The sequence below is a fragment of the Panthera leo genome, chromosome E1 (genome assembly GCF_018350215.1).
Source record: "Panthera leo isolate Ple1 chromosome E1, P.leo_Ple1_pat1.1, whole genome shotgun sequence".
NCBI classification, from domain to species: Eukaryota; Metazoa; Chordata; class Mammalia; order Carnivora; family Felidae; genus Panthera; species Panthera leo.
This window is the reverse complement of record NC_056692.1, coordinates 36,453,025-36,467,614: the sequence shown is the minus strand read 5'-3', so window position 1 is coordinate 36,467,614 and position 14,590 is coordinate 36,453,025. Positions and strand designations below refer to the sequence as shown.

At 53.3% G+C, this 14,590-nt stretch overlaps 1 protein-coding gene across 2 annotated transcripts in view; it reads right to left on the bottom strand.

The window, feature by feature from the left end:
* HOXB3 (homeobox B3) overlaps window positions 1–14,590 on the bottom strand; it is a 26,675-nt gene extending 12,085 nt beyond the window's left edge. The window contains exons 1-2 of one of the 2 annotated variants that reach the window (XM_042915428.1): window positions 14,026–14,590; window positions 11,705–11,882 (exon numbers count right to left, since the gene is read on the bottom strand). The gene's annotated coding sequence lies outside the window, so the exon portion shown is untranslated. Of the gene's footprint in view, window positions 1–11,704; window positions 11,883–14,025 lie in introns of those variants that run through there. The other variant, XM_042915429.1, reaches the window with a different exon arrangement.

The window sequence follows — 14,590 nt, the reverse complement described above, 5'->3', positions numbered from 1 at the left end:
CCCCCTAATGCCCCTAACCCCCTAACACGGGTTCCAGGTCCAGGCTCTCTGCTCTTGGGACACATGAAATCCACCTCCCCAGCTCGAGATGCCCCAACAATGCAGCGGAGTTTGCATTTCAAGAAACTCCCATTAATATCAATTTACTTCACTGAAACCTCGGGTTCTTCATCAAGTTGATGATTTATGATAAAATCAATTAAATTACGGCCACTTAGGGCCCAGCCGCTTCCTCTCAGATTTCATTGGTGCGGGGCCCAAGTGTCTGGTGGAAAAATGCAAGTTTAGCTGGAGGCGAGGAAAGATAATTCTGCGGCTGAGAAAATTTAATGCAAAACAATTTCCAGGCAAAGCCAGGCTTCTAGAAAGAAATGCAAGAGCCACCAGTTGGCCTGAGGACATAACTATCTGGGGTCAAAATATTTCTCTCCCCACCCCCCAGCATCCTGCATGGCTCCCTTCCTCTGTTCCATTTTGTGCTCACTTGTCCCTTCCCAAGCAGAGGCTTCGGGAGAATTGGAGAAGTAATGGTGAACTCAAGCCTGCCAAGGCCCAGTGTCCAAGCACCGATCTCGGCTACCACCCCAGGCCTTTTTCTTCTCTCCCGCTCCCCTCCCCCCTCTCCACGCAGCCATGTTCACTAATTCCTTAGTCTCCCATAGCAAAGTTAAAGGTTCAAAGGGAAGATCAGGCAGCGTGGGCAGATGGCACAGAGGGGCCAGGGACCAGGCCAAGTGGACTGTGCTGCATGTGGCTGTGGGAGGAAAGAAAGCACGGGGCAGGGGGCAGGGGTGGGGGGAGCACGGTGAGAGGACGGGGCAGCAAAGCGCGGAAAGAGCTATCACATCACAGAGTACCAGGACCAGAGAACACGGAGCCTCCCTCCCAGCTCCCTGTGTGCCCACTCCCAAGGCGATGCTGTACCCCCACAGACCCCAGCCCGAGCGCACGTGTGCCCCAGTGTGCGGACGCTCTCACACAATACACAAACACACCTCCACGTGTGCACGCTTGCACACTCTCCTTCTGCATCACACAGACCCACCGCATCCTGCGCCTGCAAAGGGACGGTTCCCACCATCTCCCCACATCTGGGAAAATAAATCCCAGCCAGTGAGCCTGGCATCGTCTCCCACTACAAGGAGAGGGGCTCCTCCCGCCTCTGCTCTGTTTGGTTTTTGGTTTCCAGAGCAGTCCCGGAGTAAACATAGCTTCTCTGAAGCCATAAATCACCCCCTCTCCTACCTTCTCAGTTTAACACCCGGCCTCACCGCAACCCCTTGTAGTTTCGGCTTCAAATAACCCGCCAGGTGCTAAAAGGCTCACCAGGATGGCAGCTGGACTGTGGGAGCAGGGCCCAGCTGTCCCCCCAACTCTAGGAGATGCCGCCACATTTCCTCCACAACCCTCAGCTTCCGGCTCCCCTGGAAAACCCTCCCCAGCCTGCAACACTCCCTTCCTAAGCCGGAGAGCACCCCCCCCCCCCACATCCCCTAATCCGGCTCCCGTCCACACACCCGCGGCGGGGCGGCGAACAGCCCCACATTCCTCCACATTGCCCTGCACACCCGGGTCCCTCTACGCCCTCAGCACCCACCCACCCGCCTCTTTAAGGTGCTCACATCTTTGTCTGCCACGATTCGGATCCAGCCTCTTTCCCGACCCAGGAGAGAGACCTAGGAGCTGGGGTCTCGGCCGCCCCACACGCACACCCTTAGCCGGACCTCCCCCCGCCCCACACTCCCCGCGCTGGGCCGCGGGGCTGCGCACCCCCACTTACCTGGGCGGACTCCCGCTAGGGCGCAGGCCGCGGGCGGCCGGGAGCAGCGGACGCGCGGGAGCCGACTGCCAGGCCCGGGTCCCTCGGCCCCGGCTGGGGCGCCCCGGCCGCAGCCGGCCGCATCGCGCTGGTGCAGACCCCGGCGGCCCCCGGAGCGGCCGGCGGCGCGGGGAGAGGCCCGGAAGCGCTCGCCCCCTCCCCGCCCCCGCCCCCGGCTTTGTTCGGCCTTCGGGGCGGCGGGGCGGCGAGGCGCGCGCGGAGGCTGCGCTCTCGGGGCGCTGCCGGGGAGGGGGGCCCCCCGGGGCCGGAGGAGCCCGGAGCGTCCCCTCGGCGAGGGCCCGCGTGGGGGCCGCGGGCGGCCGCGCGCGCCTGGCACCGAGCCCGGTCGGGGCCGCGAGAGCCGGCCGAGCTGCCAGGCGAGAGGAGCCGCGAGTGACAGGGGGCACGGCGAGGCGCGGGGAGCGCCGGGGGCGCCATGGCGGAAGGCGGGCGCACGGGCGGCTCTTCAATGTCACCAGCGAAATGGGTTCCATATGTCCGGCCCAGCGGAGAAGGGAGGGGAAGGCAGGGAGTTCTGGGCAGGACGGGACGGGAGGATGGGGGTGGGGGTGCGCAGTGGGGAGAGAGAGCGGTGGCGAGGGGGTGAAGGGACTGGTGCGAGAGAGAGGCGCGAGAGGCTTTGCATTTTCCAGGTTCCCTGGAGTTTTCTAAAGCTGCTTAGGCTGGTAGGAGCTTGCTTCCCCTTTTTCCTTTTCTTTCCTGAAAGATGGGGGAGGGAGGAGATCAGTGAGGGCAGCGTCCGTCGGTTCAGGCTGGGGGTTCCAGGGAGGAGATGTGGATTGGAGGTGAAAGGGAGAGTTCTTGGGCGGCTGGCAGATCAACTTCTTCTCCGCGTCCCTACAGGGGGAAAGGAGGGACCAAACCCGCCAGGGGGAAGAGAGGCCGAGGAAGGGTTCCAGGGCCCAGGTGTGAGAGCCTGACCCAAATCCACCGCCCGCCACCCCCCACCCCCCCGGCGGTGGAATTCTGTTTTGGGAGATTCCAGCCATTAAGTTACTGGCAGGAGCCGTGGAAAAGTGCTAAGGTAGTCTCGGCCATTCCCTGACACTTCAGTTCCTGCCCCAGCTGCCTCAGACCTGATTTAGCACCCCCAAGGGCCTACTCGAGAGGCAGTTGCTTCTGGGACGGCCCCAGCTTTGGGCAGCTGCCTGTAAAGAAAGCACCGAGTCTGGAGGAGCTTCCAGACCCCTGCAGCCCTCCCCTCTCCCTGTGGCTGCCCTCCCCAAAGGGTTGGGCTCTTTCTCCATGTCTCTGTCTCTCCGCACCCTTTCTAATAACCATCTCTCCCGTCTCTCCCTTTCTCACGGCCTCTTTGTCTTCTCATACTCTGCCTCTCTATCTTCAGGGAGTTTGAACTGAGTCCCGGGAAAGACTTCGTAGCTCCAGAAATTCACTTCTGGGCTCGCTTCCTAGGCTGCCCCTCTCCTTGGGGCCAACGTGGCCCTTGGCCTGAGGGCCCTTTCATCTGTAGGGGTAACACATCCTTCCATCACAGAGACATTCTCTTTGACAGAGAAGGGGGCAAAGTGAGTGGCTCCCTTCCCAGTTCCCTCCTTGTCACTTAACTCTGTGTGTGTGTGTGTGTGTGTGTGTGTGTGTGTGTGTGTGTGTACCCATGCAAGTTGTGGAGCTCCTTATCCCAGGACAGCCTCTCTGCCCCTCTGACTGGCCTTTGTCTCTCCCTGTCCTCCCCTCCTTGGGCTCTGCCTCAACTTCCCCCCCTCAGAAAGGGATCTTACTGCTTCTTCTCTCTCTGGGGCCCTCTCTTTTCCTTTCATCCTCTCTCTTCTCATCTTTTTATTCAGTTCCTCTGATGGCTAAAACATTGGCAAGCCCAGCTTCTTACAGGCAGGGGGGTACACACTATAATTACTAGAGAAAGTGGACACCAGCAGAGTTGGGAAAGAAGATGGAAACAGCCAGCAGCTTTCCGAAAGCCCCTGCCACCAAATACGTTCTACTCCATCCCCTGAACAGCACAAAAGCAAATGGGGTGGTGTGTGTGTGTGTGTGCGCGCGCGCGCATGCACGTGCACGCACACACACAGAACTGATAAGAGGCAGGATGCTTTGTGGCTAAATAAACCAAGGGTGTGTGTGTGTGTGTGTATTTAAACAACAACAACAAAGTCATCGCAAACTTACGGATTTGGGGGTAGGCCTATATGCCTGGGCATCAGGCCTCACATGGAGAGATTCAACAAGGAGCCAGCAACTAAAAGATAACATAATGGTGGAGAGGGATGATCTCCCCGCTTTTGTCTCCTGGGGGAAGACTCTTGAGTGTGAGTTGGGGAATGGGAAGGGGCGGGGTGGGGGGTATCCCCAGGGCCAGAAGAGACAAAGACCTGAAGGGGGGCGCTGAGAGAATGGAGAAGATAAGAGGGGGATCAGACATCCACGTCAAAGGCAAAAGCAGCAGAGGGAAGAGGGACAGAGAAGGAAGGATGGTTGGTAACCCAGGGTAGAAGCCTGTAGGACTGGCTCCCAGCTCACCTACCACCCCCCACCGCCCAAGCTGTGACCTGTCCCAAGGAGCAAATCCTTCAGCCTTCCCCTTTTATTCCCCATCCTCCAAAACAGGCTGAATTCAGAAGCTAACAAAACACAATTCTACCCTCTTCCTTCTTCCTCATGTCCCTCCTCCTCTCCAAGGAAGAGGTAATCCTTCTCCCTTCTCAGGGATTCCGAGACTTTGGCCTAAATTCTGGAACACTGATCTGGGGGGTGAACTCACCCTCTCCACATCGAGAGCGAGCATGTATGTGTGGGATTCTCCAACACTGAAAGAGAGAGGGCCTGAAGGGTCAGAGCCTCTGTCCCTCAAGTCTGCCTCCCCCCAGCCCTTCCCTCCTCCCCCACAATCTCCAGTCCTGTCAACAGCTACCCCTGAATCCAGATTCTCCCCAGCTCCTTTTATCCAGACCAGATAACACCCCCACCCATCCCAGCCTAGGGTCTTGATCTCTTTTACCCTAAACCCTTTTCAACCCAGACTCCCACCACGCACCCACAAATCTGTCTATTAACAAGGATGGGGCTCCGTGCCACTTGAAGCAGAGCATGGGAGCGAGTTCCTGGATGCCCCAAGACTGGGGCCTAAGCCGACACTCCACGAGGTTGATGCCATGAATAATTAACACCTGGGCGCGGCGTCACTCTAATTTTTTTGCTCGAAGGTTTACACTAGCAGGCAGAGTTAAATATCACAGATAATCGTGGCTATAAAGTCACTTGGCCAGGCTCCAGCCAGAAAAGGAAAAGCCAGCAGCCCCGATCGGACTTGGCAAAGGTTCTGGCCCTCTGCTCCTCACCCATCACAACTTTGGGGCGCAGTGTAGAACATCCCCAGAAGCTATTTCTGGTTTTGCTCTGGACCCATCGGGCTCTTCCCTAACGGGAAGGGACTGACCACTCCCCCCCCCACATAAAACCCGAGGGGAAAGTTACCAGCTCTCCTCCTCCCAATATGCACCCCATTTGCTCCCTCTTTGGATGGGGGCTTAGGGAGGGGAACACACACCGTGTTCTGGAACACTCACCAACTTTCTGGGACCACCTGATTCCCGGAACATTCCTTTTCTAGAAAAACTTGGAGAACTTCTCTTTGCGTTAGCCCCAAACACACATAGTCCCTCACTGCTGAGGAAACTTTCTTTGTTTCTGGAGGTCGAAGGAAGGCTACTGGGGTGTGAATTCATTTCCTAGTTTTGTTAGCCAGGAGGGTAAGCAGCCAAGGCTTTCAGCTTCTCTCCCTGCCCTTCACCCTCTGACCCCCACCCCATCTCCCCCAATGTGGGTAGCTCCTTCTTCACCCTCCACACCGTGCCACACACATCAACCCTATAGATGATGCTTCAGTACCATAACCGAAGCCTTCTAGCCCCTTCCAATTGCAGAGGGCTTCAATTTGCTCCCCATCGATTACAAAAACCTTTGCCTTCAACTCCAGTAATTTCTTCCTCCACCTGCACTTCTCTTGCCCCCAGGCTCCTTCTGCCTTCAGAGTTGGGTCCTTTACCCTGGGCTGCAGACAGAGCAGCCAAACTCCTGGAGGGGAACCACTGAAAAATGAGGCTCTGTCTGCTGCTTCAGGAATGCTGGCTCTATCAGGCTTGCAAATATAATTTTTATATTAGGTCGTGGTCTTTGACTGGGTTTATATGCCAATGAGGCATTTCTGGTTTACCAAATTTATACAAATCTTGCCTTAATTGATAATCACAGATGCTGTAATTTAAGACCTCCAGCTATAGAGCTTTCATATTAACTGCTGATATATTACTGTAAATCGTCTGAAATAACCAACTCCTGGGAGCAGAGCAGAGAGGGAGGAGTAGCTCCGAGAGCCAGTCTCTCCCGGCCGCAGAAATGGCCCAGCTTCCACATCATTTTCCGTGAGAAATGATTTATCGAAGACATGGCCATAAACAACACAACTCGCTCACAAACACACACAGACGCGCGCGCGCACACGCGCTCACACACACACACACACACACACACACAATGGCTGGCATGCCGGCCGAGAAGCTGACATCCACATTGCTATAAATCAAGAAAAAGGTTGGAGGAGAGAGAGAGGGAGAGAGAGAGAGAGAGAGAGAGAGAGAGACAGAGAGAGAGAAGAGGAATATTCCTAAATTCTCTATGCAATGCCTCAATGGGTATAAACACACAGAGCACCGTGTGAAGAGAAATGGCAGGAAATGAAGATGGCTATTTGTCACATTTTACGACAATAACATTAATAACAAACAATAAATTTACATGGACATATAAGACGCGGTAGGTAGTGAGAAATCCCTTCTACTTACAATACCCCAGCCCGCGGTGTGGCTCCGGCTGCGGGGCTGTTTTATTGCTGCCTCCCTCTCTTTTTCTCTCTCTCTCCCTCTCTCTCCCCCTCTCTCTTTTTTTTTTCTCGGGGTACAGGCTTGTTTTTCAAAGGACAGTTGAATTGCACGTCAGAAACAGGGAGACCGAGCCTGCGATTTTCCTGACGAATACATATCTATTCTGCAACCTCGGCATTAATTATTTAATGAATCACGTGACCAGGAGGGGGAAGGGGGTCTTTCGATTTCAGACTCAAAGGACCACTATGACCTTCCCCTTCAGGAGGAGAAATTTTCCTGCAAAATAGGTTCCCCCCAACCCACCAATGGAAGAGTAGCAAGTTCTTGTCTCCCACATTCACATCTATACCTACTCTACCTACGGCTCCCTAACCTCCCCCCACACCCCCCCCCCCGCCCAGACACACACTTACCTACAGCCCACCTCTCCTCTCTCCCTTCTCCTCCTGCTTCTGCTTAGTTCGTGGAGGTGCAGAAATAGTCTGCAGGGGCGTCTGGGGGGTGGGGGTGGGGTGGGCGCAGAGCCCTGCTCCAAGCCTCTGGATTTCTCAGCTTCCAGCTCTTCTCTCTGCGTCCTTTAAGATTAGGATTCCCCCCAACTCCATTCTCTCCCTCACTCCTAGGATATTTATTTTAGTGGGACCCACTCCCCCTCTCCTAAAAAAGCAACAAAATTTCTACAGGGACCAGCTTCAAAAGAAGCACTCCCCACAAGTCCGCGGTACATAGGCATGAAGAATGGGGCTTCTGGCTTTAATGCTCTTTCTGATCTTTGGTGGTACATTTTGAAGGGGCAGAGAGGGGACAGGATGAAGAGATGACTCTGGAGCTCCCAGAGCTGAGAATACCCGCAAGGGGGACTTCCCCCCCGCCCTTCTGTTACTACCACCACGAGGAATCAAATTCTACTGACCAACTGAGAATATGTTCTAGACACAAAGACTCAGACTAGGGTTTCTACACAAAAGAAGTGGGCACTCAGGCTCTGTCTACCTATGTCACACACCATCTCGGTGACCCCCTCCGCCCCTGACACACCAGGGAAGACGGCTTAAGATTTGAACTAGAGGGGAAGGAAAGGGAAGAAAGACGAGGCTTTGAAGTCAGTCTGGCAGCCCCAGGGTCCCTATTCCCCAGGTGTCAGTACCCTGAGCTCCCAATCAGCAGACAATGGAGACCGATCAATGGGCAAAGAGGAGGGGGGTCGCATATTAAAGGGTTAAACACAGGGATGATAGGGGAAATCCATTCCCTAGGCCTGGAGGGGGAAGCGGACACACAGTCCTTCATCTCCGATGTAAACAAAACAAAAACAAAAACAAAAACCCAAATCCCCCAAACCTTCACTTACAGCTTGGCCCCAGAATGAGCAGACCAGTAGCAACCAGAATCGGAGTCCTGGGCCATCGCGTGGGGTGGGGGCGCAAAGGGGAGCAGAAAAGACATTCCTGCAGGAGCCCCTGTCCGCACATTCCCAGTCTTATCTTCGGCAGCAACTGGGGCAGCCTGGCCTTCGCCGCGCCGGCTGGAGCAGACACGAGAGAGAATCAATGCGGCTTAGGGTAGGGGAGCAGGGGCCGCGGGCCACCACTGGTTTGTTTGGAGAGGTCTGACCCAAAAACAACTCAAGGGGGAAGAGGCTGAGGACCCAGATGCCTTAACCACCCGCAAAGAAACAGCCACCCGGCACTCGCACTCGGCGGCCCCCGTAAATTCCAGCTGTGGCGGCAGCTTGGCCCTGGCCGCCTCCTCGGAATCCCGCTCCCGACGACGCACGGGTGGGGCGCCGGCGGGGCCCAGACTCTGTAGGGGGGTGGTCGGCTTTGATTGTCCCGATACAAAACACAGACTGGGATTGAATTCAGCCGGCTCCCGATCTGGGCCCTGCGCCTGGTTCTAGCCAGGGCAACTCCTTGCAAGGTCCTGGCCACAAATGCGTTAAAAACGGTCCCCTATAGGAAAACAGTCCACTAAAGTCTGAAAGAAAAAAAGGAGAGAGAGAGAGAAAGAGCGAACGAGCGAGAGAGAAATTGGAAGCAATATGCAGGAGAAGGGGAAGACAGCAAGCTCTGAAACCTGAGAAATTGTCCTTAAGGACAAGGAAAAGAAACCGCAAAATGACACGAAGACACGCTGGGCAGGTTCTGTTAAAATGCCCACACTCTTTTCGGATCCTGGGAATGTCCGTGTTCAAATAAACAAGCGCCTGAGCGCGCGCTGAGCGCTTTCTTGCTGCCGATAAAGCGAACGTTCATTCTGCGAGAGAGGCAAGATTGATTTACGAATCTGAACGCGCCGGTTTTATGGCTGATCACAAATCCGTCAGCGCTCAGCTCACGCTGGGAAACTTCCCAACTCCGTTTTCCAAGCAGACTCCCCTCCCCAGCCGGCCACTCTTCCCAGGGAGACCCACCACGGGCGCTGGGGTGGCCTCCCCGGGCTCTGGCAGGACTGAGGAGCCCCTCTGCCCCAGTAAGTGCAAGGAGGAGGGTGAATCCAGAGGGCCCAGGGGCCTGGAGGGACGAGAGGCCAAAGATGAGGATGGGGTGGCCACCAGAATTGTAGAAGGTGAAGGTGAGTCTGTCTAGCTGGGGAGACTGCCCAGCCCCTGAAAAGACTGGGGTCTGGAAGTGAGGGAAAAGGGAAATCTGGAAGCTCTGGCCTATGGGGCTGAAACCCTTGAATGAACCCCAACTTTCCCTTCCATTGTTTCCCCTCTCCTTCCCTTTGATGGACCCCTCACTCTGCAGAGAGCAGCTTCATAAAGTCCCAGGTGACTAGATCTTTGCCACCTGGGACTATAAGAAGGCCCACAATTGGTTATCTGCCCTTATGAGTAATGGGTGCACATCTCCCATGAACCTCAAACATTTCCAATCCAGGAGCAGCCCAGCTCACCTTTCTACCCACTTCCTCTCCTGCCCCAGGCCTCCAGCCCCTGCATTTATCATGCCACTCAGGGACAAAGGAGATGATACCAACCAACGCCAGTTAGTTCTTGCCTGAGACTGAGTCCCCAAGTGACAGGAGACGATTGAGACGATTTACAAAATACAAACCAACATCCCACACACATCCCAGTAAGGTTCTGTGTCTCCTGGTTTTAAGTGAAGGAACATTTCCTCTCTTCCCAGCTGGAGTCTCAGTCTGTCCGTGTCTCTCTCTCACCCTCTCTCTCTGTGTCTCTTTGTCTCTATCTCCTCTTTAAAAAAAAAAAAAATTGGTTGCTGGTATGGATTTTCAGACACATCAAGTAGAAAACAGAATTGGAAAGGCTCCATGTTAGCAAATTCTCCACGCATCTCTTAAAATTCAAAGTTGCTAAAACTCTGGTTGATGTGGCAGAACTGTCCTTGGAAATGGTCAGAACAGCCTGTACTGACCCTTCTCCCAACTCTCCTGCTCCCTTGGTGGGAAGGTATCCATGGGCTGTGTGAGAAGCTGGGGTGAGACTGGGGATTAGGGGAAGGGGGCACAAGTGGTTGCAGGAATAGTCTTCTAAACAAAGGAACTTCAGAAAAATGGGTTAAGAAGCTGTGAATTTGGATATCAGACCTTGAGAGACAGTAACCTCCAAGGGACTGTTAGTGGGGGGGCCTTCCCTCTCTTTAGAACCCAGGGGCTTGTCCCCTAAGCCCTCTGAAGCCCTGTGGACCTGTCATATCGTCTCCCTTTGTCTCTCTTCCCTCCGCTCCCTCCAAGCGAAACAGGAAACAGATGAACTGGACATGGGGGGGGGGGCGGTGGTTAGAACCCGGCCTAGGGAAGGAGTCCTACACAGAGATCCAGATCAGCACCCTACTCCCTTCCCCCAACTGCACCCCAGGGCTAAAATTTTCACTCCTTTTCTCCCCAGGGGACAGTAATAGAAAAACAATCCAGAAATTCCCAGTTAGCAAAGAAGGGGTTGGGGGCTAGAGGGAGATGACGAAGGTGGGGCCACGACAACAGCTCAAAGTACCCCTCCCTGCAGAGGTAGGACTTTTCCTCCTGGGCAGGAGGCAGGAGCCAGCCCACTGTCCAGTCTCAGAGAGGTCAAGGGGCTTCCGAGGTCATTTTGTGGTTCTAATACTGAGCTAATCGCCTAGAAAACGTGGCCTCTCCATGAACTCTCTCTCCTGCCAGCCTCCTGCCTCCAAACCCTTAGTGAGCCCCAGGGTAAAAGAGCCAGCACATTCGGGCACAGCCCACTGGCTACCTCACCCTCAGAAGCAGGGCCCCAGAAGGGGGAACAGAGACCCCAAAACAAGAGAGCAAAAGGAAACCAAATTGAACACTGAGCCTCCAGGAAGAAGAGGGGGGCAGAGTTGAAAAGGAAGATTCCGGCATCAACGAACGAACGTCGCCTGTAAACGGAACAGTTTCCTGCTCCAGAGTTGCAAATATTTGTCTAGAATCCCAAGCTCGACACAAAAAGAAGGAAAGGAAAAACAACAACAAATCGACATCTACCTATACCCTGCTCCAAGCCTGGGGCACTCCATCCAAGAACTGCATTCCATTTTTTCCAGGAGGCGGCAGTGACAACATCTCACCGGTAAACAGACATATGGGACGCAAGCCACCAGTGTAGACAAGCGAAGTCACAGAACACACGGGCCACATGTGCACATCGCCACACACGCACACATGCACACACGCTGGGCAGCCCCCCCAGGCCCGCCTGCATTTTCCGAAACCCGAAAAAGCACTTCTGAGAGCTGCCTCACAAACCACCCTCTCTGGGGTTTTTCAGGGGTCCTGACACCTCAGTCCCAAGCAGTTCAAACACTCTCCAGGTGTGAGGCCCCTCTCTCTCCCTCTGACCCGAGCATCAGTCATCATAAAAGGCAGCAAATCTGACCAAGCATCCACCATAAAAAAAAAAAAAAAAACCGCAAAGAAAGTTGAAAAAGGAAAAGAAGGAGGCGAGAGACTTTCTTCTTTCCTTTGTAAAAAGAGCTCATAAAATGATTAAAAAAAAAAAAAAAAAAAAAAAAGGCAGCCCAGGCAGGGGCTTTGTTACCTTTGCGCCTCTCGCCTCCTCTGGCCTGAATTCTGCGGATCCCATTCATGACGAAGGGCTTCTTCCAAACTGAGAGAAAAAAGTTTTCAACTTTATGGTTCCAAATTTTTTCCCCCTTGCAGATCCGGGAGAGCCAGCTAACACTTTTTTCCCCCAACAGCCGGTCTGCGGAGATTTGCTGTTGAATAATAACAAAGGAGAGAGGATACGTATTTAAAGAAAAGAAGTGATTAATGGTTTTCTGTATAATTCTCACATTTTTCTTAGCTCTTGTCTACACAGAATGGCTGTGAACTTTAAGCTCCATAGAAATCTTTTTTTTATTCTATTCATACCTTCCAAGGAGCAGCTTTGATTTGGTTCTATAGAGACATTCCTGGGGGGCATATGCTTTTTAAGGACTATTTTCCCCCTCCACTAAGGGCGGTATCCCTTTGGCAGTTAAACATCACACCGCGATTCGACCAAAACAAAGCTCGCCTCCAGGTCCTGTCAATTTTTTTTTTTTTTTTAAATGAGACCTCCAGGAGCATTTCAACGGGCAGTTCCAGCGCCCTTTCCCGTGCTGTGGACATCAGCCCTGTGTGTCCCGGGCCCTACCCCGCCTCAAACTCCTGGGCGCTGCAAACCGGAGGAATACAAAAGAAATAACAGTAAAAAACGTGCTGGTGGAATCAGCTATGTTTATTTTTTGGAGGGAGATGGGACTGAAAAATGACTTTTAATTGCATATGCTCTCTCGAGCCCCAAGTTTTCTGGAGGCGGGTAGCTGTATCCTGGGCCACCACAAGACCAGAGACCCCGAGGCTGGAGCCCTCGGAACTTAAGCACATCTCTTGGGTGCTGCCCCAAAACGGCCCAAGCCCGACAGAGCTTGTGAGGGTCATCGGCACCCCCACCCCCTTCCCCCACTCCATTCTAGGGGTGACTGGGACCCCAGAGACAGAAAGCTATTTGGTCCCCAGTCGTACTTTCGATACTTTCTATGAGAAAGAAAATGAAAATTAATACAGGAGCAGGGCTTCACAAAAGAGGCCATTTGTCTTCTTGATTATCTATTTGCTTGTCAGAGTTTGAGCTATGGCACCGGCTAGCTCCTTTGTAATATAAAAATACTCTGAAAACCTGCAAACACCCAGAAACATCTGTGCAAAAAATTAGACTCATTAAAGCTTTAAACACCTCAGAGGAAAACGATACCTTCTTAGGCGGGAGGAAAGAAGCCGGCCTCGCAGAAATCCTCCCTCCGAACCTTAATAAGCAAAGAGCCGTCTGTCTAGAAAGAGACAGCTTAACCGCATTTTATTTGCTTATGACAAATAAATCACGATATGAAAGGCTTTGCCATACTTAAGCCTCTCGTGTCCTACAATGAAACATTTTCCCCCCATTAGGGATTGGAGTCGGCCCTCCCAATACTTTCAATCCATTTTTGGACTGCAGGGAAAAAATTAAAAGCCCCAAACAAAACACACCCACCCCAAAAGGAAAACAAACCAGCTACCACAATTTGGAGTCCTCTGAGATAGAAATTCTCCTTGGACCCTTCGAAAAAAAAATCCTCAACCACATACAATGTGAGGCCGAATGGACTGAGATGCTTAAAATATACGCTGGGTGGCATTCGTCTGTATCTTTACATCAAGGTTTCAACAAAAACACGCCGTGCTGGTCACAAGAAACCAAACATTTATTTCTACTGTCACTCTGTACAGGACACAAAATTTTCACGCCAACGAAGGGTTCTAGACTCAGGCAGCCCCAGAACTAGGAAGGGACCTGGTTTGGAATGTCAGAGAGAGAACAGGAGACAGGACGCGCATGACATAAAATAATAATAATAATAATAATAATAATAATTAATAATAATAATAATTAATGCAAAACAATGATAAACTATGGGAGAGGTCTCTGCAATATGTCTCCCAGACCGGGAGGCCCCACCACATTTTCTGTGCTAGTCTCACATTCATTTGCAGCCGAGGAGAGAAGGCCTCGCTGCACAACTCAATTGGCCAGAGGGTTGTGCCCAGCTTCCAGAACTCAGCTGGCCCCTGATTCTGCCAGGAATGGCTTGACCTTCCAGAAGAAGGCCCTCTCGGGTCTCCGGGTCTCTTTTCTGTTGGACTCAATTTCCCTGGCTGGTCCTGCGGTGCCAAGGCCACCCCCACCTCCATGTGTCCCCTTCCTGCTGCTGCCCCCCACCCCACCCCTTGGTGGAAGGGGGTGAGCAGTCAGTGTGCCCATGGAGGGGCACCGAGGGGGAGGAGGGTGTGTGTGTGTGTGTGTGTGTGTGTGTGTGTGTGCGTGCGCCGTGTTACCGTGGCCAAAACACTGCGCTATCTGGCAGTCACAGGGTGCTTTCGCTGGGTGTCAGGAATGGGGGACAAAGAAAGAAAATCCAGGCTGTCTTCCAGCAGCAGCGGCAGCAGAGGCGGCGGCGTCGGAGCCGGGCCTCATTTGTTAGCCGGGTGTCGAGGTAATGGTCGCCACCGAGGCCCGTCCTCTCCGCGGCAGAGTAAACAAGACAGATGGGCCTGGGCCTGGCGTGATTAAAGATGAAACGTGGATCCATCTTCGCCAAAGCTGAAAACGAGGAGTGCAGCCTCCTATTTCTCTTTCTGTCTTTTTCTTTCTTCCTTCTTCTTCTTTTTCTTCTTCTTTTTTTTTTTTTTTTTTTTTTTTTTTTTTTTTTTTTTTTAAGGAAGAAAGCAAGAGACTTGAACCTTGCTTCTGGGGGGCCTCGCCTGGCTCCCTATTGTCATTTCTATAAATAAAGCTTCCCCTCCCCCTCCTCTGCGTTTATTCGTGTAATAGATAAAGTAGGGGGAGGGCAGGTAGGCTTTTGCGGCCCCAGGCCCCAGGGTCCCCTCCCGCATCTCCCCC